At 42.8% G+C, this 23,007-nt stretch overlaps 1 pseudogene; it reads left to right on the top strand.

The window, feature by feature from the left end:
* The window catches only part of LOC115089436, a 1,328,227-nt pseudogene that overhangs the window by 272,404 nt on the left and 1,032,816 nt on the right, over positions 1-23,007 (top strand).

Here is a 23,007-nt window from a genome sequence, read left to right as displayed (position 1 = left end):
ATTCTAGTTACTGCAGTACTTGAAGCATGCCAGACAAACCTAACTGCTAGTTAATACTATCACTGCAACCTGTCCGGCAGACCCATTTTTCAGATTATTGACTTGTTGCAAATCTTAGTGTCATCTGCAAAATATAAACTTTCCTTCCTACCCCTCTGCTATATGGCTAAAAATGTTATTGAACAGTCGACCTCAGGACTAATCCTCAATGCCCTCCTCTTTTCTTTTCATAGAGTAAATTCCATTTACAACCACGCTGTGTGGTTTATACCTCAACCAGTTTCTAATTTAGCCAACCACCTCTTGACCACTCAGTTTGTTTTTGAGCTTCCTGTGTGGGACAGCTTCAAAGACTATTTTTCTGAAATCCAAGTGCACCACATCCACTACATGCCCCTTTGCTAATCCACTGATCATCCAGTTGAAGTAATTGATGAGATTCATCTGAAAAGATCTTCCTCTGGGAAATCCATGCTGCCTGAAATTTGATAATCAAGTGGATTCAAGATGATTTCCTATCCCTTTGTTCAGATGGATCTCCATTCATTTTCCTATCATCAGTCAAACTGTAACTTCCAACTTCCTCCCAATTACTACTTTCATAAGGAGGGACAAAATCCATCCTTCTCCAGTCCTGTGGAATCATTCCCATCTCCAAAGATCTATTGACTAGGTCCTTCAGCAGACCTACCAGAACTTTTCTGAGCTCTCTTAATAAGATGTATCCCGTTCACCCCTTGACTTTCCCTACTTTCAGTTTTTTTAGTTCCACACAAATACTATTCTATATATGTTATTTCATATACCCTACTATGATATACCTATGCCAACACTGATTCTTCTCCAGTTCCTTCTTTAGTGAATAACAAACAGAAATACTTTTTTAGCATTTCATCTTTTCCCTTATTCCCCTCAACACATTTCTTCTTATCGTCTCTCAATCTTACGATCTCACCTCTGGGCTTCCCCCTTTCTCTAATGTGTCTGAGAAAAGTATTGTGACTTCACTGTACCTCTTCAGCTATTACATTACATTTTATTTCAGTTTTCTATCCTGCTCCTCTCCAAAAATGGACCCAGAATGGCTCTCATTATATCAAACACAACATAATATCAAATACAACAAAAATATCAAATAAAAAGTCATAAAATAAAAATATTATCAAATACAATTAAATCTTTTCTTCTACTCACACTTTTGCCATCTTGACTAAATTCCCTGCCTGCTTTCAGATTTACCAGATATTCTTCCCTGTGCTCCTCTATTTTGAAAACACTTTTATGTTTTGAATGCTAATCTTTTTGCCCTTACTTTTGTATTTATTATTTGGTTTCTCTTTATTGATTCTGTAAACTAATTGCATGCATTTGCATATGTTTTACTTATTTTCTGCTCATTTACTAATGTTATGTATTGTTTAATTATTGTATTGTACTAGTGTCATCTACAAATTGTTTTTGTAATATGCCTTGAGCACTCTTGGAGTGGTGAGTCATGATTTAATAAAATTATTATTAGTAATATTATTGCTTGTTCAGCCACCTCTTTGGAAAATCATATTGAAAAAAACTATAACAATGTTTCTATTGACAAAGAATGCCAATAAAAGTCATCTTTTATAACATAAGTATATGAGACATCTTGCCTTCCCTCAAACTGCCCAATCGTTTTCAAACGCACTTTACATCATAACATTGGATTTTAACAAGGCCGCAGTTTATTGTAAGCAAAGTACAAACAGACCCGAGCCATACCACATCTACATATAATCAACTAGCATTTACCATAGTCATTCTTCATATTCCGGCAGCTTTGGGGTGAGCTACCATGTACCAGCAGTACAGCCAACACCAGCTTCCAAAGTTTCCTGCTGGTGGACCTCTGCCGTGCCATTCGACGTCTCTGCCATGTCCTGACAGGTGAGGCCAGCAACTTAGTCACTGATCAAATTTAACCAACAGTGGATTTTAGCCCCCAAAGTGTTCTCGAGAGCTACGCACTCAACATAACAAACCGCCGTTCAAACCTGATATCAAACTAAGCTCGGGTCAATTGCCTATGTGACACTTATCTAATTCAACCATAAAACAAAATGCACCAAGGATGGGAGGGAGGAAAAAATAGGAAACAAAAAGGAAAGACTGAGGACCGGGGGGAAAAAGTGCCACATCTATAAATTAGAGGAGGCGCTCCTTGAAAGAAAACAACAAATCAGGAGCCATTCTGACCCATGCTAGGTTTAAATTCCAGTGAGGATGCAAGGAAAACTTCATTACTGTTTTCAATAAGGGCAAACAAGAGGGAGGAGAAGAAAGGGGGGGGGGGAGGGGGACCAGAACTATTGGCTCTTGATCACCCCACACCAACAGACAAAATTCAAGATTAGGATAAAGGAGTTAAGGGGTAAATTGCCATAATAATGCTGGCAAACTGGGATTTGGCCCTTTTGCTTCTGTCATTTGGGCCCATTGACTGTAATTCATGACACTTTTGCTGGACAAATTTAATCAGTTAATTTTAAATGGTTAAATTTGTCAGATATTCAGTCACACTTAACCAGTAAAGTACCTGATTCACTAAAGGCCCGATTTTAAAAACCCGGCGCACGCGAAAACTGGGAGACATGTGCGTGGCTCGGCTGCGCGCGCGTGCGCCACAGGGATTTTCAAACACCCGCAGCCACATGCCTATCTCCCAGTACTTGCCGAAGACTGGCTTGAGGAAAAAGGAACCGACTGGGGGTGGGGTCCGGATCTGGCATGGGTGGTGTCATGGGCGGAGCAGGGCAGCATCATGCACTGTCCCGCTGAAGCATGCACTGGAATCTGATCAGCACACGCAGGTTGCTGCTGCACGGGTACGTTGGAAAACAAAAAAAAAAAAAAGAAGAGTAGTTAGCAGAGGTTTTAGAAGTTAGGGGGAAAAGGGTGGCAGGTTAGCTAGGGGGTTTAGTAAGCTCCCTCCCAGTCTGCTCCTTTATGGGAGCGGACTGGGAGGGAATTGGGAAAAGGGCCTATCGTGTCGCCACGCACATCTTGTAAAATTTCCCCCTCTTGCGTGTGCGAGTCGGCACTCGTGCACACATGCGTGCACAATATAAAATCGGGTGCACGTGTGCATGCGTGTAGCGGGTTTTATAACATGCACGCATGTTATAAAATCGGCGCGTCCATGTGCGCGTGACGGGGACCGCATTCACATGGATGCTCACGCACGGGTTTTAAAATTTACCTTTAAGGGTTTTTCCCATAGAAACAAATGGGGAAATATACAGCTGGCTAACTTAACAGGCATGTTCAGTGGTGCAGCCAGATAAGTTAGAGTTCACCGGATATGTGATATCTGGCTCACTTTAGACCTGCCCTATTCCGTGTCTAGAGATAGCCAGTTAACTGGCTAACTCTGCTCCTCCCTGGAACGCTTACCTCCCATCCCAGGCACGTCCCTGACTTATCTGGCTAAATTCTAGTTGGATAATTCGTTATCCAGCTAGAATTTAGCCGGATAAGTATTTTAAATATGTGGAAAGCCATTTAGATGGATAACATTCCCGTTATCCATCTAAATGGCTTTTGAATATCTACCCCAAAATGAGAGAGAACCTTTAATGAATCTGGCTCAAAGTGTGCAGCTAAATCAAACTGCACAAAATTTGTGTGATTAGATTTAAAATAGCCATTTGTGCAGATGAGAGGCATAGCTATGGGTATGGTTCATTTGGTTCAGGCCCCCAATCCTAGCAGTAGGGGTGGGGAGGCCACATCTAATTCTGCTCTTAAAGGTGCAGCAGTTATTAGGGTCTGGAGGCATTGGAATCACTGCCAGTCCATGATTCCTTGTGCTTTTAAGGAGGCTAACTCGAACAGGGAGACAATACTGCTCTTGAGCTAATCCTGTAAAAGTCTGACGGCATCAAAGTCGTTCAGTTTATTTTATCCCGCTACCTCTCGCCCCTTAAAAGTTCAGGAATGCCTGACCTGGGTGTGTGACTATTTACATAATTGCTCTTCAGCAGCTTGGATAAAGTAGAGGGAGAATGAGAAACAATTAGAAATAGCCAAGGTAAGGAGAGAGTGAAAAGAAAGAAACAGAGTGCTGCCAGAAATTCAAGGGTTTTGTAGCTATTGCCGTAAAGATCCACATAGAGTGGGGTAAGGGATGGGGGCAGGTCAGGGGGTTAGCACTATGGTTTTCCATGTTAACTTGGGCTCCCCAAAAAATTCAGTACTGGTTACGCCCCTGTTGTGGACGAAGTTGTCCATACAAATGTAGCCGACCTAGTACTTTTTATTTTACTAATTGGAGACATTTAAAAAGCCCACCCTATTCCTGCCATGACCTGGTCCCTATTTTGCCAGGCTAAATCTGTGCATGCAGTGATTTTATGCTAATTTTAGCAGGACAGAAGGAGGAATATTTAACCAGTTAGATTTATGCAGTTAAAAGACAATTTTTAACTGCATAAATCTTTTGAATATTGTCTCCTAAGATACCATCTTATGTTCTTTCCTCATCTTACCATCCCACCACCATTTTACTTTTTCATCCAACAAACTTTTCAGACCTTGAACATATCCCTTTGATGTTTCTCTTTACTGAGAATAGGTTAACCCTTACATTGCCCCAGCTTTGAACTCATTCAGAAGTTAATGAATTCACTTTCAGGCTACACTTGCTTTCAATAGGTTCCTTGGTAAAGTGTGACTTTCTCTAAAATGACTAGCATTTTTTCTCTTCCACTTTTTTCACCCATTCCCTCTTCCCTTTCAGCTGCCTTTCAATGAAAATATTCCTTAAACAGGACCTATTATTTTATATTTTAATCAGGAAATTCCATTTCTAGTTGTTCTTCCTGTTGGCAGAATATTACCAGGTGCAAAATCAGTTCTGTAACATCAGGTGGTTATTGCTTTCAGGAGCCTTGGAAATTCAGATGTGTTTAGTCTCAATTTCAGATTCTCACCTCTAGATTTGCATTCCTATACCTTCAAATAAGAGCTCCTTCATATATATATATATATATATATATATATATACACACACACCAATAGACCCTATAAAAAGGGAAGTAATACCACCTAATATATTGATTAGTACAAATTATTATTGGAAGCTTTATTATATAATATCAAAAAATAAAATTGCAAATTCATATATTAATCACACATCATACCCTAATCAATTATTCCCTATTCATTCCACACTAAAACCAATCAATGTTTTACATTTGTTGCATGTTTTGAAACCAACAATGAAAAATGTATAAAACACTTTCAATGATGAAATTTCAATTGGACTGAAATCCAGATCAAGAATATTTTGTAAATAGCGATAGAACATATAAAAGCAGAGCACTGGGCAGAAATCACATCGCGTCAACATCCACCATGGGCCTCCGCGATGCTCTGTTTTAATTAAACAATCAGATTTCCCAATAGGATCTATTGGTTTGTATTTTATTAGGTCAAGGCCTAGTTGTGCATACAATGTGTATATATCTATATAGATAGATATAGATATATAGATAGATAGCTATAGATTTATATAGATATGTATACATATATTGAATTTAAATCTTGTCTACCAAAGCAAATCTTATCCACGTCCTCTGTACAAACCTCCTTCTAACAAAGTTATTATAAAGAAGAAGCACAATTTGTTTCATTGTGCCACCTGAATTTTCTAACCAGTTTAGCCATTGTGATCTGCAGCAACAATTTGGTTGCTGTTTCTCTCCATTTTGAACCAACATGGACTAAAACATATTGAAAAGTGAGTTGCCAACCGCCTTTGTACAAAAATAACCAAAGCCTAGCACTGTCTATGGTTCACGTGCACTAGAGCAATGATGTTCACTTCCAGGCCATGAGAGCCATGAATAGTTTGGGTTTTCAGGATAGCCATGGAGTTTTTCTAAGGAGTTATGCGTGTAAATGTAACATACTATCACAGCAAGTTTCAAAAGCCCATTTACTCACATGGACGGTAACTTTCAAGCCGACGTATGTCAGCCCCCATCCATGTACATGGCCATTTTAAAGCATGCGGTGCATATGCGTGCATGTTATAAAGTAGTGGTGCCGCACGCACATGTGCAAATCCTGCTTCTACCATGTAAATCGGGGGATTTAAAAAGGGTGCATGCTAATGCCATTCCTAGTTTTACCACTTTGTCCCCAGTTCACCCAGTTAAGAGAGAGTTCCTCCAACCCCCTCTAATTTGATATCCTACAATCTCCCCAGTTAGCCCCGACCCTTAAAACCCTGTAGATCTGCCTAGTTTTCTTTACATTTTAACTTACACGGCATTCATAGCAGAAGTAAAATTACCTGACAGGGAGCCTCGATGCATGCCAGGTCACGTTAGTATTTATGTGCACATCTTAGGTTCATGTCCCAAAACACTCATCCTCCCTCCCATCCCATGCCTACAATTCACTCTTTATTGAAAACTTTTGAGATGTGTGTACTGCGGGAAATTGCACATATCTTGGTGTCTTTTAAAATCTGCTTGGCACGTGCGAACCCAACTTCTTCGCGTATCCCTAATTAATGTGCGTGTCGGTCTCTTAAATTCATCCCTTAAAGTGCACTTATGTGTGTAAAATCTATTGACAATTCAGTGTTGTAGCAATTTTCAAAAGCCCACTTACATGTGTAAAATGAATTTCTATGTGTTAAACCCATTTTTATGATTAAATATCTTTATTGAGTTTCACAAAATACAAACATTGCCAAGTAGCCAGAACAAATAAAAATGACCCCCTTATGTGTGTGATAGATTTGCAATCACACTGCCTCAACTCTTTGCAAAACTATCTAATGCATAGAGATATCCTGAGACTCTGATCTGTATGCGGCTGTTGAGGACTGGAAGCGAACTTTACATTAGAGGAAAACTTTATTTTGTGCATTGCCAATCAGGATTTTGATCAATTTTTCAAGTTCAGTTTCCAAATAATTAAGCTGTTAATTTCTGTTTGTAGAACTTCCATATCAGATACTAATGAACACATTTCAAGTATTCAGTTATTTAATGTCATGCTTGGTGAGAATATGGAAAAGGTTCTCACCATATGTATGTTATGCTATTGCAAGATACATAATAAAAAAGCATTAATATTGTCTAGCAGAGCACTAGCAAAATTAATATTATAACAGCCCCTGATTTTAATATTTGGCCAAAAATTTATTGAATTACTTTTCTTAACATGAGAATGGATAAATAGAATAAGTAATAGTTTTGAATAATGAGATTACTAGGTATTCTATCACATAAACAGATTTAAAATTTGAAGAATATTTGAACTTGTTAACCCTGACCTTTACATTGCATGTGGTAGGGATGTGCGCAATTATTTTGTTTCATTTTGTTCAATTTGTATTTGGGACATTTTTTGCCCTTTTATTTTTTTTATATTTCTTGCCAATTGATTTTGGAAAACAGCATGCACTATTCACAAATGGCACATGTCATTGGGAAATAGTGCACGCTATTTTCCGAAATAAACCCAAACAATTTTTGGGTTTTTCAGAAACACCATTCATTCATTTTGAGTAAAAAAAAAAAAAAAAAGTGACTGATTCGCTTTCCATTGCCCATTTGTTCTAAACAAATGCATGTCCCTAGCATGTGGTAAAGCCAGTCATGATGCCATAAAGCTCTTGACAACTTTTGCAATAAAAATGTTCTTATGTTCTCTGTGAGGCCATGTAATTTCCTATAGTGCAGACTTAAAAAGCTTCAGGTTTCTCATGTAAGTGATGGAGTATGGTTTTGGTAACTTTATATACCTGCAGTTTGTCCCTAGGAATATGTAGGTTTTTTTTGTTTTGTTTTTTTTTGGGGGGGGGGGCTATATATACTACACTAACCTATCATACCTGGCTAGCTCCTGTATTGTTGTGCAGCCCACATGAAATCATGGTGGACAAAGGCAGATGTGAGGAAAGAGGTGTTCACAAAGTAGTGAAACAGTTATAGTAGTGAACATGCCATTCTTGAGGGTACTGTAGAGGATCTGAAGTACTGTTAGAAGAGTATGGACATCTTAGGAGGCACCTTTTTTTTTTTTTTTGACCTGGTGGTGGTTCCTCCTTTTTTTTTCTTCCAGCTCAGTCAAAACCAGTGCTGGGATTCTGGCTCCATGAGCCTTCATGCAGAACTGCTTGGCAAATTTTTCCCATATTTTAATAGATCTTCTCCCCTCCCCCCCCCCCCCCCCTTGCTATTTCTAGTCTGCTCATTGTAGCAACTGTTCTGAAGCTGGAAAGCCTTGCATCAGGGATCCTTCCAGACTTTCTGTATTATGGGCTTTAAATTCTGCCACCGTTTGTCGCCGTTATTGGGTGACTATGACACCCTCCTCCCCCGGGAGCTGTGGACACTACCTCCACAGCGTCCCCAGCCAATCCAGGGTGAGAGAGGCCCTATCTGGGACTCGAACTGGGGTCTCTCCATTTGGCATTGAGCCACTGGGCTGGCACAGAGTTTATTGTATATACTGTGAAAAGTGAGAGTTGCAACTCAGTGGGGAGTCTGCTTTGCTTTTGGGGTTTAGCACAATCTCACCAAAAGCTCAGAAATTATACTAATTACTGTCAGCTAGTGTGCAGTCTGTTTATTTATTCCTCAAATGCCTTTGAAATACAGTAGATTCAATTTGAGTTTCAAATGCATTTGGGTAAGTGCATTTGAAACTCGAATAGAATGATCTCTCCGGCTCATTTGAGTGAAAGACAAATGAAATCTGTACTGCAGTCCCCAAATAGTTTTCTTGTATGTGCTTTGAAGAAACAAGAGATGTATAAGGCTCTAATCAGTCCAGCAATGTCCAATTTGAAATGAATTGAGATCTGAACTGTCCTTATTAGGTGCATAAAAGATCAATATGAAAGTCTTTTATTTTACTAGAAGTCTCCAGATTGTACTTTAGCCTGTTTTTAATGATAGAACAGCAGAAGGTTTAGTTGGTTGTTTAGTAATAAATTAAAGTAGCAGGAAATCCGTACAGAGTTCTGTTTATGCGAGATATCCCTCATTTGTGTTGAGATGTGATATGTTGATGGACTAGTCAGAATGCAGAATTTGCACTCTGAAATCTTTACAGTGTTGAGAAAAAAATCTATTTCTTTTACACTATTTTCACACATCTATTTTCTCATGCACATTGATATTTTTTGTCAGTGCTAGTAGAGATCATTATTTCTCTGATGGCAGAAGGCGTTTGACTCCTGGCCGTCTGCCTTTTTGTATAACCATTATGGTGGGCAATATAACCAAGCTGCACCTCATTACTGAGTTAACTCTCTAGTTTTCCCTTGGATCAATTTTGAAAATACAATACAACTCATTGCATAGGCTTTTAAAATTTAATCAGCTTTGCAAGGATTGTAAAGTACACCTGTTCATATTGTAAGATTATTTTGTGTATCAGTGTATCAGTGCATAATTATTAATAATTATAAGTTTGTTCTGAGAGCAGAACAATGCTAATATAAAAAGGATAGATCTCAAGAATGTAAATTATCATTTTTTATTTCTCCTGGCATACTTTACATTTTTATTGTCTTTTTGTATATATTGGTACTAAATGCCTGTAAACTTCATATAAGCCCAAATAAGATTTGTTATGTGATGAGTGAATATTATTATTTTATAAAATGTCACTTGTTAATATTCTGAGTTTTCAACTCTAAAGATTCTGATAAATTATTTCTGAAAATCCACAAGTTATTTCCATTTTATGGGGTTTTTTTTTTCCTATTTCTAGGTTGGGTTGAACATTGTCCCCCAGGAAGGATCTTCATTCACTCTTGGAGGTTTTACATCTTGGCCTTGAAAAATACTTGAAAGATTTAAATCAAATTAGCTGCCAGGCTAGTAAAGAATATGCTCTGGAGAAAACCCTTAATAAAATGGAAGAAGATTGGGGAAATGTTTATTTTAATTTCGCAAGGACAAGCAGGATGGTAGTCCTCACATATGGGTGACATCACAGGATGGAGCCCAATCACGGAACACTTTTGTCAAAGTTTCTACAACTTTGACTGGCACCTACTGGGCATGCCCAGCATGGCACTAAACCTGCAGCCAACAGGGGTCCCCCTTCAGTCTTCTTTTTTTCCGCGCAGCAGTAGCCACGCGGGTTAAGGAGCTCCACAGAGATTCCTGACAGGAATTTTCCTCACGGAATTGCTAAAAACTTTCATACCCCAAAGGGGTCCCTCCTTCGAATTTTTGACTCTGCGGTACTCCGGTAAGTTTTTACCCATTTTCGGTCGATTCCTGTTAAGTTTGGCCCTCGCAGCCTACTGGCCGTCGACTGTACTGCATTTTTTCAAAGGCCATGGCGTCAGGGTTCCGTCGGTGCCCGGACTGTACTCGCACCATGTCCATAACAGACCCTCATAAAGTCTGTGTAATGTGTCTTGGGTGCGAGCATGATGTCTTGACCTGCACCAAATGTGCCTTAATGACACCTAAAGGTCACAAGGCCAGAATGGAGAAAATGGAACTTCTCTTCCATTCTCAAACCCCGATGCCGTCTATTGCATTGACGTCATCTGAACCAGCATCGTCCACTTCGCGCCAGTATCGGCCACCGACCGGTGAGCGCCCAGCGTTGATGACTTCTCGGCCTTCTACTACCTCTACCCCCCCTCAGGATTGAGGGGATCATAGAGACAAACATCAGCATTGACACTGGAAGTCTCAGACCATCGAGGAAGGAAAATCATTGACCTCGCCACGTCCGAGCCGCCATCGAAGAAACCCCGTCCAGAAAAGGCATCGACACTTTCTGTGACTGGGTCACCAAGGCAACCCTCAACCGGACGGGTATCGGGAGCCGCGACTCCATCTTTAACGGTGGTCCCTCCGGCTATGCCTCTGCCTCCTTCTTCCCTTCCGTAGCTGGGGCTGCTTGCTCCAGGTCTCCGTGAAGAACTGGACTGGATGGTTCAGGAGGCCATCGATAAGGCAGACTCCAAGGTCCCCCGGCGCCGAAATCGGTGCCGGTTGCAGAACCGACCATCGATCCCATTCCGGCAGCGTTGGCACCGCTGCTCTCGAAGATGGAAGCGCTCATAGCCGCTTTTCCACGGATGTATCCTGGGTCACCGATGGCTCCGGTGCCTTCCCCGCTTGCTCTGTCATGGGGAGGAGAAACACCGTTCCACATTCTGCCATCGGGAGTCCTGCTGATGCCTCAACCATCGATGCTGATGTGCCCATCGACACCACCATTCCATCCATCGATGCCCTCGATGCCTGCACCGGTACCCTCGATGCCTTCATCGGTGCCTCCAGTTCTTCCCTCGCCGCCTTCAGAGCCTAGACCGGGACCTTCAGGAATACCATCGTCCCATCCTTCTCAGGTTCCTAGAGGGGCAGGTGCTGATCCCTATGACACCTGGACCGACAACTCTTCTCAAGTCACCGATGACTTGCCATCGCCACCTTCTCCTACTGAAAGCAGGAAGCGTTCTCCGGAGGACCTATCCTTCATAAATTTTGTGAAGGAAATGTCCGAATTGGTTCCCTTCCAATTGCAGACTGAACAAGATGACAGGCATCAAATGAAGCTGTTACAATTCCTGGATGCTGCCAAGGAAATAACCTCCATCCCTATTCACCAGGTTCTTTTGGATCTCCTCAAAGAACTGTGGAAACACCCTGGTTCTGTTGCTCCAGTCAACAGAAAAGCTGATACCACTTATTTGGTCCAGTCAGCCCCAGGTTTCCAGAAACCTCAGCTGGATCACCAATCTGTGGTTGTAGAATCTGCCCAAAAGAAGGCAAAAAGATCAAAACCCCACTCTTCCTTTCCCCCAGGTAAGGAACAGAAATTCCTAGATGCCATTGGCCAGCTTGTCTTCCAGGGATCAGTGCTCATCGCTCGGATCGCCTCTTACCTGCTGTATATGACCCAGTACAACAGGGTCTTATTCAAGCAGATACAGGACTTTGCAGAGTTCCTGCTTCAGCAATTCCAGGAACAGCTTCAAACCCTGGTACACAAGGGTTTTAAGGCAGGGAAGCATGAAATAAGATCCTCTTATGATAATCTTTGACACCGCTTCCAGGGTGTCTGCAACTGCTATTTCGGCAAGAAGATGGGCCTGGCTTAAGTCTTCCAACTTGCGCCCTGAGGTACAAGACAGATTATCTGATCTGCCCTGCATAGAAGACAATCTGTTTGGCGAACAGATTCAGCGGATGGTGGCAGAACTCAAGGAGCATCATGAGACCCTTCCCCAGCTCTCTCTGATGCCCTCTGAGTATTCCTCCAAACTGCCATTCAGGAAGGATACTAAAAAGTCATTCCTCCATCCAAAGAAATCATATCCACCTCAGTCTAGGGGTCGATCTAAGAGACCTTTCCAAAAGACCCAGTCTCGTCAACCTCGTAAACAAAAGCCACAAGCAGCTCCTTAGCAGGGCCCTGCTTCCGACTTTTGACTCCTACATAGAGAGAAGCAGCCAGCTTCCACTGCCTCAGATACCAGTGGGAGGTCATTTGTGCATTTCAACAACAGGTGGCACTCAATCACCTCAGACCAGTGGGTCCTTGCTATAATCTCTCAAAGTTATCACCTGAACTATTTCTCCATCTCACCGGACTCCCCACCTCGGCTGATGTGGGGAACATCCGACCACTCACCACTCCTGGAACAGGAGATTTCCCTCCTCCTCCTCCAGTCCAGAGCAATAGAACCAGTGCGCTACTCCCAACAAGGCCTAGGATTCTATTCCCGGTACTTTCTAATCCCCCAAAAATCAGGTGGCGTTCGTCCAATTCTGGACCTACGTGCCCTCAACAAGTACCTCTACCGAGAAACATTCAAGATGGTAACCTTGGGTTCCCTCCTTCCTCTTCTCCAAAGGGGAGACTGGCTCTGCTCTCTAGACCTCCTGGACGCGTACACACACATTGCGATAAGTCCATCTCATCACAGATTCCTGAGATTTCTGTAGGCCCCAAGCACTATCAGTACCAAGTGCTACCATACGGCCTGGCATCTGCACCACGAGTCTTCACCAAGTGTCTCGTAGTAGTAGCAGCCTTCCTCAGGACTCAAGGTGTTCATGTCTACCCCTATCTAGATGATTAGTTGATCAGGGCTCCCACTCAGCAAGCTGCTCTGTCGTCCCTACATTTTATCCTGCACACTCTGATTTCGCTAGGATTTATCATCAATTAAGAGAAATCCTGCTTAGTCCCATCTCAAACTTTGTCCTTCATAGGGGCAGGCTTGGAAACTTTTCAAGCAAAGGCATTTCTGCCTCGACAGCGAGCTCTCACTCTCATTTCTCTCGCACACCAGCTTCAGTCTCAGCACCGCTCAACTGCACACCACTTCCTCATCCTGCTGGGACACATGGCGTCCTCAGTACAGGTTACCCCAATGGCCCACTTGGTCATGAGAGTCATGCAGTGGACTCTAAGGTCACAATGGACTCAGTCCGTCCATCCTCTATCGACCATTGTCCATATCACCGACCCACTTCGTCAGTCTCTAGCCTGGTGGAAAAATCAGATCAATCTCCTCCAAGGCCTACCCTTCCAGGCTCTAGACCCTCAAATAATTCTCAACACCGATGCTTCCAACCTCGGCTGGGGAGCTCATGTCGCTAATTTGCAGACACAAGGAGCTTGGTCTCCAGAGGAAGCCAAACACCAAATCAATTTCCTGGAGCTGAGAGCAATCTGATATGCTCTCAGGGTGTTTCAGGATCACCTTTCCAACCAGGTCATCCTGATTCAGATGGACAACCAGGTGGCCATGTGATACATCAACAAACAGGGAGGGTCGGGCTCCTACCTACTGTGTCAGGAAGCTGCACAGATTTGGGTGGATGCCCTCTCCCACTCGATGTACCTCAAGGCCACCTACTTGTCGGGAGTGGACAATGTATTGGCGGACAAGCTGAGTCACACCTTTCAGCCACACGAGTGGTCTCTCAATCCCACAGTAGCGGATTCAATATTCCAACGTTGGTGTTATCCTCATATAGACCTCTTTGCGTCACCTCAAACCCGCAAAGTAAAGAACTTTTGCTCTCTCACTCGCAGCCAACACTCACAGCCAAGAGACGCGTTCTCCCTCTCATGGGCAACCGGTCTCTTATATGCATTCCCTCCACTTCCACTTCTCTCGAAGACTCTCGTGAAGCTACGTCAGGACAAGGGATGCATGATCCTGATAGCACCTCACTGGCCTCGCCAAGTGTGGTTTCCAATTCTTCAAGATCTCTCCATTCGCAGGCACATTCCCTTGGGAAAGGACCCACTTCTGAACACTCAGTACAATGGGTGCCTATGCCACCCCAATCTTCAAGCTTTGTCCCTGATGGCCTGGATGTTGAAAGGTTAATTCTTCAGCCACTTAACCTTTCAGAGCCAGTTTCCCGTGTCCTGATTGCTTTTCGGAAGCCTTCCATGAGAAAGGCTTACCTCTACAAATGGAATAGGTTTAAGTCATGGTGTTCTTCTCAATCCCTTGATCCTTTTACCTGTTCCATCACGAAGTTTCTGGACTATCTCTGGCACTTGTCAGAATCAGGTCTTAAAACTTCTTCCATCAGAATGCATGTCAGTGCGGTAGCTGCCTTCCATAAAGGTGTCGGGGGTGTTCCTATTTTAGTACAACCCCTGGTAACACGTTTTCTGAAGGGCTTGCTTCACCTCAAGCCGCCGCTGCATCTTCCGGCCCCTTCTTGGGACCTCAATCTGGTTTTGGGTCGGCTCATGAAACCACCATTCGAGCCTCCCCAATCCTGTGATCTTCGCTATCTCACATGGAAAGTGATTTTTCTTTTGGCAATCACATCTGCTTGCAGAGTTAGTGAGTTACAGGCCCTAGTTACCTATCCACCTTACACTAAACTTCTGCAGGACCGGGCAGTACTCCGCACTCACCCTAAGTTCTTACCTAAGGTAGTATCGGAGTTTCACATTAATCAATCCATTATACTACCTACCTTCTTTCCCAGCCCCACTCCAATCCAGTAGAACAGGCTCTGCATACCCTTGATTGTAAACGTGCTCTAGCATTCTATCTAGACCGTACAGCTGCCCACAGGAAAAGCACTCAATTGTTTGTCTCTTTCCATTCCATCAAATTGGGGCAGCCTGTGGGTAAGCAGACTCTCTCCTCCTGGCTAGCGGACTGCATATCCTTTTGCTATCAGCAAGCAGGCATTCCGCTTCAAGACCGTGTTAAAGCACACTCTGTGAGGGCCATGGCGACTTCAGTAGCACACCAACGCTCGGTGCCGCTTCCTGACATTTGCAGGGCTGCTACCTGGAGTTCTCTTCATACCTTTACAGCCCATTATTGCTTAAACAAGGCCGGATGACAAGATTCCATCTTCGGCCAATCTGTCTTGCACAACCTTTTTACAACTTGACGTACCAACACCCTTCCGCCTGCCCGTTAGGGTTCAGGATGCCCTCTACCAAATTACACCCCAGTCCTTGTGCCTGTTGCATGTCTTTGGTACATTTAGTGCATTTCTCGGACATCCTCAGCTTGGTATTCACCCATATGTGAGGACTACCATCCTGCTTGTCCTGTGAGAAAGCAAATGTTGCTTACCTGTAACAGGTGTTCTCACAGGACAGCAGAATGTTAGTCCTCACGAAACCCGCCCGCCACCCCACGGTGTTGGGTGCATTTTCTTATTTTATTTTTCGGCACTTCCTGTAGCTTTAAACAAGACTGAAGGGGGACCCCTGCTGGCTGCAGGTTTAGTGCCATGCTGGGCATGCCCAGTAGGTGCCAGTCAAAGTTCTAGAAACTTTGACAAAAATGTTCCGTGATTGGGCTCCATCCTGTGTTGTCAGACATGTGTGAGGACTAACATCCTGCTGTCCTGTGAGAACACCTGTTGCAGGTAAGCAATATTTGCTTTTTCAACTTACAAAGACAGAAGAAAACATATTCTAGCAGCCGTGGACAATATACAGGTAGAGTATATGTCTAGTAGACAAGAGTGACTTTTTCAAAAAAATGGAAAATCAACAGATTTCTCATACAATCTAAACTTATTATTGGATTTTTTAATTAGCTACTGTATATTTTATTCTTAAACTAGTGTAAAAGATTATTCACCTTAGTTCAGCATAAGTATGAGTAATATTTTAATTACTTTCATTTTTTTCAAGATTTACTTGGAAGAAGTTAATTCTAGTTAAGTCAGTGGTTAGATTGAATCTACCCTGTCATAAGACTAAAAATGTATTATATTTCTTATGTATGTAGTCCCTGCTACCCTTTGTGGAAGGATGTAATTGCTCTTCAGAGAGTTCAGGCACCATTATACACCCAGTTGGGGCTCCCAGGTTCCTCATAAACTAGAATCCCTCAGGTCATACCACTCAATACCAGGGTTCAGTCTCAACTCAGACCTGTAAACTAGGGTGTGGATTCTCCAGTGGAGGAAGTATTACCATCATGGTCCAAGGGATTTAGCTGGCATAGAACCAAAGGGCAATGAGCACAAGGTTCTGTTGTCACAACAAATAAAAGTATTTGTCAAACAGTCCTTCAAATTCACAAACTAAAAAGTGATTTCAGTCTCTCAGTTTTGTATCTCTACAGCACTGCGTATGTCTAATAGCACTTCAAAAATAAGTAGTATTAGTTGTAGTAGAAAATCCAAGAGCAGTTACTGACTTTGTAAAAAGGGATTTCTGATCCATGTCTTTGCAACCTCCTAGGATATACTATATATACATATAGTAAAATAATAGTGGTGGCAGAAAAGGACCAAATGTTCCTTCTAGTCTGCCCAGCAAGCTTCTTATAGTAGTAATTGCTGCTTTGTGCAGATTATTCCATGTTACTGTTAAGGTTAGTAACTGCCGCTCCATGCAATTATCCCCAAGCCTTATGATAACTATTGTGTTTGTGGGCCCTTAGGCTGAGGCAGGATTGGCACAACCTGCAGAGAGGAGCCCTGCAGGTTTCCATCGTCAGCAGGTGGACCAGGACGAAGTAGAGACCCAGCTGGAGCTTTGCCTATACCAGCCCTCATTCCCTTCAGGTTGAATGTTTGGGTGCTGGGTCCTGCAGGTCTTAGGTGGGGTCTCTGCTGATGGACGAAAAGAAGGTCCTTGGATAGCAGGGTCATGGGCAGGTGGCTGTCAAGTGTTTCCGGGAGCAGGCAGTGGCTGGTGGCAGGCTGCAGTCAAATGTCTGTTATTAGTACAACAGACTATAAAAGTCAAGGCCCATGATGATTGTCTTCTGAATCCAATTCCTCTCCCCCACCCCCACTGTCTAAATGTAGAGTGGTATTGCAGTTGTGTCCAAGTATCAAGACTTATTTGTTAAGGGTAGTAATTCCCATGCCTTCTGTTAAGAGTAATAATTGCTGCTTCATGCAGGTTACTCCCATGCTTATTAATACCCAGAACATAAAAGTCAGGGCCCTCATTGGTGGTTCTCTGAATCCAGTTTCCCTCTTCCCCCTGCCATCAAAGCGGAGAACAATGTCACAGTTGCATTAAAAGCATCAAGGCTTATTGGTTAAGGGTAGTAATCTCCATGCCTTCTGCTAAGAATAGTAACTACTGCATCAGCAAGTTATCCCCCATGCATGCTTTTCTTCATTTTCATCCTCTAGCCTTTAGGGATTATCCCTTGCCTTTTTTGAATTATTTTGACTGGTTTTGTATTCACCACCTCCTCTGGAAGGACATTCCAGATATCTACCATCATCTCCATGAAGAAATATGTCATGACATTGGTTTCTAGTTTTATTAATTCCTTTCCAGCAGAAAAGGTACAAAGTGTGTGCATTAATAAAATCTTTTCAGGTATCTGAAGTTCAGTATCATATCTACCCTACACCTTCTCTTTTCCAGTGTATACATATTTAGATCCTTCAACCTCTTCTCATAAGTCTTCCGATACCAATCCCACACCATGTTGGTTGCTCTTTTCTTGATCATCTCCATCCTGTTTCTATCCTTTTTGAGATGCAAGCTCCAGAACTGAACATGATACTCCAGATGAAACCTCACCAGGGACCTGTATAAGGGTATCATCATCTCCTTTTTCCTGCCAGTTATTCCTCTCTTTTTCCCTTTACTCTTTTTCCTGAGATTAAGGCTCATTTTGGTATCTGTTTCTCCAAATGTTTGAATCTGTCTCCTTTTTACTTCATCGCCTCACCTCTTGAGTATTTTGGGCTCCTGGATTAGAGCACCGAATGGGCAGCTCTATTATTTTTCCTCTTTCATTTCACATGACTGGTATCTCTGGATAGGCATTTGACACATACTTCTTACTACTCTTGCATAGATATTCATTCATACACAAGAACTCAGATAAGGGTAGTTTCTCCCCATGATAGACAGACCTAGAGTGAGAGGTTTACCCCCTCAGAACAGAGATAATCTCCACTTCGCTGCTAGATCACTCAGGAACTGCTGCTTCATCACAGTGTTGCTGTGTGGCCTTCTATACTCAGTACAGGAACCAGAGCTGGTGCAAGGTATTATGTGCCTTAGGCAAACCTTATAGCCTTGCATACACCCCCCACCACTACCATCCCTCACCACATACCATTTCTCATAAAACATCATACTGTAAAATTAAGTAATATAAAACATTAATCATAATAGTAAAACATACCAATAATAAGAATAAATATTTCAAAACTGTTAACAAATAGAATAACATTCAATAATTAAAACCATACAAATTTTTAAACATTTCCCAAACAGCAGACACATCAAATAACCAATAATTAAAACTAATGAGGTAGTAGATATTCAGAACCTAGCCATCTAGGGAAGTTAGCCAGATAAACTTATTTGGCTAATTTAAGAAATTCAGCACCGTAGCCACACTGCTGAATATACCTGAATATAATTTATCCAGCTAAGTCTAAATATTTATTTTATTTATTTTTTTATACCGACATTCAAGCATGGGTATCACATTAGTTTACATGATAACTTGAGTGATAGTGTGACAACAGGTCATATTATCATTACATTTTAACATTGTAACATTGAAGGAACTGCAGCAACAAAGTGCTTTAATAATATAACATTATAACATATCACTTTATAATTATTTAACTGCCTTTACCTTTCTTCCAGCTTGTTTAAAGCCTCCAAGTTTCGATTCCTTGTTGATTGTAACTTTGACTTATTCCTTTCTATTGTTATCTATTGTTTACCAGAATTGTTACCCCAGTTTTTCCTTTGTTAAATGTAAACCGATCCGATATGGTTATTTACTATGAAGGTCGGTATAAAAAAAACTGTTAAATAAATAACATGGTATGACATTCACAACTTAATTTCTTAACATTATAACAGTTGATGTTGTTGAGAAAGTATGGACAGTTGGTTGGAGATGTAAGAGATCTCTTAGAGGGTAAAGAGATGGGTAAGAGAGCAGGTTTTTTGGGTTGGATCTCTGTGGTGTTGGCGGGTTAGGCTTTTTAATTTAGCTAAATTAAATTAAATGTGACAGGGGCTATCGGTGCCATTGGCCAGCCCCTATCACATGGTAGGAGCAATGGATGGCCCGTGCCATTTTTTAAGATGGCGCCGGGACCCCCGCTGGACCACCAGACACTTTAGGAAAGTTTTTGGGGGTCGGGAGGGTGGGAGATGATAAATAATTAGATTTAAAGGGTCGGGGGGGGGGGGGGTTAGGCTCAGGCAGCCAAACCCCCCCCCCCCATCTGAACCACAGGAAACGAAGATTTCCCGCTGGTCCACGATGCCGAAACCAGAACCGATTCCGGAAGCAATTCACATCCCTAATGCTCACATACATACATTCCCTAACACACACGCTCAAACAAATGTACACACTGCTCACACTTGCACACACTTATGCTTTCACAAATAGACACAAGCACACACTCATTTATACTCTCACACATGCATATACACACATGCATACACGTGCGCACACTTGCTCAAATACCTCTCTCCCTCATGATCACCTGTTTCTGTCTGGGAGCAGGGCAGCCTGCTGCGTGATCTGCCCAAGAAACCAGCTTCAGCCCTTGAGCCTAATGCACCAGACAATGGAGGCATGATGTGCCGTCCTCGTAGCTCTAACCTGTCTCAGCCTCTCTCTTTGTGGAAAGCCAGGGGCCCAGATCTGGCTTAAGATGTTGGTGGAACCTCTGGGAAGCAAAACTGAGATCTGGGTGCTTATCAGCCATCCCAGTCATTCCCGATGGGGGAGGAATTAGGAGTGCTGGAGGGAAACTTCTTCTTCTCCTCCTCTTTCCTGTCTGTATGGACCCTTGTGTTATGACTTCCTGTTTTAGGCCCGTTCTGAAGGGAAGAAGCAGGAGTACCACCTCTGAAAATGTGATGCTCTAGATGACTGCCTAGGTTTTCTAGGGTTTCCATCAGCCCTGACAAGAAGTCAGAGATACCAAGGACAGAAGGCAAGCTTCCCCTTTCTTTAAATTCCTTTGGAGAGATAGAAGACTAACCTTCTTCTCTCACTGCAAACTCTCTCACTAGAATTTTCTGTACAGTCTCTGACAAATAGCCAGGACTAAACCATTGTGGCCTCTCCTAAAGGGGAGAGACTTAGCAATTGATACAGTCCGCTCATTACTCTTGACAACCTCAATCCAGTGGGAGGATCATATACCTAAGTGAAAGGATTATACACCTCTTTACTTATACAATGGCGCTGCAAACTTTTTTAAATATTTGATTTTATTTGTAGCTCTAAAGTATTTTAATTTATTCTACTAATTTTTTAAAAATATTATTTATTTATGCTTTTTCTCCTTTTTGTCCTCCATTTTCAAGCACCCCTTCCACACAGCATACTTGGGTAGCTCTGCAAACCGTCACAAGTCCTGAGGCATAGCTTCAGTGCCATTCATTGGATGTTGGGTGCTGCCATCGTAGCAGCCCCTATCGCCCCTCCCTCCCCAGACCTAAGCATAATTCATTCATGATGCGCTGAAGCCCACCTGGCCCTGATGTACAGGGGACCTGAATCTGGGTTCTGCATTTTCACAGTGCAGCCTTAAACCACAAGGCTGGCCCTTTCATTTTTATTTTATACCTCAAGTAAAATAGCTAAATAAATGAGACAGGATTTTCCTTTTCCAGGCTGTACCAGCAAATTCAAAGACTTTATTCCAGGCTGTGCCAGCAAAAGCATTCCAGACTGCAACAGACTCCATTCGAGGTTGTGCCAGCAGTTTCACAGACTCCACTTCAGGATGTGCCAGAAGCTTCAGCGCATGTACTAGCGATTCCAGCTGTCCTAGCAGCCTCAGCCTGTGCACAGGTGATTCCAGCTGTTCCAGCAACCTCAGTTCCTGTACAAATGAAAGCTGTTCTAACTACTCCAATGACTCCATTCCTAGATGAGCCAGCTTCTCCTGTGACTGTTCCAAGCAGCACCTGCTACTCCTGCTATGACTTCCAAGAGGTAGCTCACTCCTTCGATGATTTCAGCTTTCCAAGAGACTCTTGCACCAAGCCATTGGGATTGTTGCAGGCAGTTCCCAATTCACTTTGATGGTACTCAAGGAAAGTTCCATAAGTTCAGGGAGCAATCCTGTGTCTTGCTCCAGAAATGTCCTCATTACTACCCCAGTGATGAGGCTAAGGTGGCCTTGTTTATTCTCCTACTATCAGAAAAGACTTTAAGTTGGACTTGCCCCTTGCTAGAGAGTGGCTGTCCTCTCCTTGAAGACTACCCAGAAACTTTGGGGGAGCTTGGCTCAAGCCTTTTGTGGATCCTGATCTGCAGAAATGTTTGCCTATGCAACCAGCTTTTGACTTTGCCTTGCACTATTCCATCTGTGTCTGCATAAGAACATGCCATACTGGGTCAGACCAAGGATCCATCAAGCCCAGCATCCTGTTTCCAACAGTGGCCAATCCAGGCCATAAAAACCTGGCAAGTACCCAAAAACTAAGTCTATCCCATGCTACTGATGCTAGTAATAGCAGTGGCTATTTTCTAAGTCAAAAGCAGGTAAAGGACTTCTCCTCCAAGAACTTATCCAAACCTTTTTTAAACCCAGCTACACTAACTGCACTAACCACAACCCCTCTGCCTCTGTCTTTCCCTTGTATGAATTTGCAACTACAGGAGGTGCTCACCTGTACCAGTGAGGTCAGTACCAGCTATCCTTACAGCTCTAGTGTCTGCTCTTATACCAGGGACATTCATGTCAGCTGCTCCTTAAATTCCAGTCCTTATACTAGTGAAGTTGGCAGTCTCTATAGTTTTGGCTCCAGCTCCTGCATCAATGAATCCAGCTCTGTCTGTCTCTATAGCTCCAGTGTCTGCTTCTCCACCAGTGAATTCAGTATCAGTTCTCTATATAGTTCCATTTGCTCCAGAAACTGCAACTGCTCCTGATTCCAGCCTGTAAAAGTATTGCCCCATGTCTGTTCTGGACTGTATCTCTCTAATTTGGATCTTGAACAAGGCCTTTGGGGTTGTCTAGAGTCCACCTACTGGGGGGAGGGGGGGCATTCTGTCAGGGTCAACAAGGTTTGAACTCATAGCCATCAGAGTTGCAGGGATTCCTAGCATTTTTACCTACTATAGTAGGGAGAGCTAGACACATCTCTGCAGCAGTCCAATTGGACCAGCACTGGGTCCCAAACTGAGACTATCATATAAGACACTCCCGGAAAGCACACAGTGCTGGTCCAACCAACCTTCTTGCCATCTGCTGTGAGGAAGCTCTGGTCCTCTGGCCTCTAATCTCTTATCCAATGCAATCTTATTCCAGTATACTTGTCTTGGTATCTTGCCCCAGTGTCCCTGCCTTACAATCTAGTTCCAGCATTTCTGATCCAAGCTTCTCTCCTGGTTCCTATCCAGCCCCTGCACTCCCCCATTATGCCTTGGGCCTAGCCTCTCCAGGTACATGCCTTCCATCCGGGGTAGACCCTGATTTATTTTATTATTTACAAATTTTTATATTTTACTCCTTCCAATATTTTCATTCAGTGCGGATAACAAGATAA

The sequence above is a fragment of the Rhinatrema bivittatum genome, chromosome 4, assembly GCF_901001135.1.
Source record: "Rhinatrema bivittatum chromosome 4, aRhiBiv1.1, whole genome shotgun sequence".
In the NCBI taxonomy this organism is placed as follows: domain Eukaryota; kingdom Metazoa; phylum Chordata; class Amphibia; order Gymnophiona; family Rhinatrematidae; genus Rhinatrema; species Rhinatrema bivittatum.
Note: the sequence above shows the minus strand (reverse complement) of the source record. Positions and strands in the feature narration are given on the sequence as shown.